This window comes from Prunus persica, chromosome G7 (genome assembly GCF_000346465.2).
Source record: "Prunus persica cultivar Lovell chromosome G7, Prunus_persica_NCBIv2, whole genome shotgun sequence".
NCBI lineage: Eukaryota > Viridiplantae > Streptophyta > Magnoliopsida > Rosales > Rosaceae > Prunus > Prunus persica.
The window spans coordinates 4,946,425-4,947,292 of record NC_034015.1 but is presented as its reverse complement, the minus strand read 5'-3'; the positions used below and the strand labels follow the sequence as shown (position 1 = coordinate 4,947,292).

General features: G+C 49.8%; 1 long non-coding RNA gene across 2 annotated transcripts in view; it reads left to right on the top strand.

Moving 5' to 3' along the window:
- LOC109950263 overlaps positions 332-868 on the top strand; it is a 2,545-nt gene continuing 2,008 nt past the window's right edge. For both annotated transcript variants that reach the window (XR_002272582.1, XR_002272583.1), the window contains exon 1: positions 332-715. This is a non-coding gene — a long non-coding RNA (uncharacterized LOC109950263). The remainder of the gene's footprint in view (positions 716-868) is intronic.

Sequence of the window (868 nt, the reverse complement as noted above, 5' to 3'; positions counted from 1 at the left end):
CACGATCCTAGAATTACCTAGATTAACATATATTAAATTTGGGACCATCCAACGGTCCCAACCTATTGAACCCGGATAACGCACAATATGCGAATATCCGTTTGATACTCAAACGACGTCCGAATTGAGATCCGCGAAATCCTACGCACTCGTGACAACCTAAGGATCTCATCGGAACACAGTGCTACTTTTTCTACAGTGCCCACTCACCGCCGTACACGCCGGCAGTGCGTGGGTGCCCAAAGCGATAACGCTTCACCGGAAAATTTGACTTTTTGATCGGAAAAGAATGTGGCAATTCCGCTTATGCCATTGCGTAGAGCACGGCGAAACGAGTTCGTAGACATGGAGTAGACCCGAACCGGAGTTGTAATGAAGAAGTTACGGTCAAAATACTCACGAGGGCAAAATGGAAATTTTGGGAGATCATTTTTTTTAAATCTGTTTTCTTCTCTCACTCTCTCATTCTCTCTCTCTCTCTCCCTCTCTCTCTCTCCCTCCCGATAGTTCAGAAAAAACCAGAAGGGCAGCCACCTTCCAAGCCACCCCGACCCTCCGGAACGGACCCAGCAGCACCGGCCAGCTCCCGCCAGCAACCTCAGCCCGTCCGCCGCCCCTGCTGGAGCCGCTGGAAACTGCTGGAAAACGCAGCAGTTTTGGCCGATTTTCCAACCTCAGTTTCTCCCTCATCCGGACACCAAATCAGTCATGTGAGGTATCGATTTCTAGATATTTTTCGTGCTCTAACTGATGGTTGGCTGGGTTTAGATCGATTTCACCTTTAGGTTGCTTAATTTCGATTTGAAATGGGCCGAACTTCGGCCGCCGGAATCGGGCCCTTTCGGCCACTTTTCGGGGGTGTCCAAAC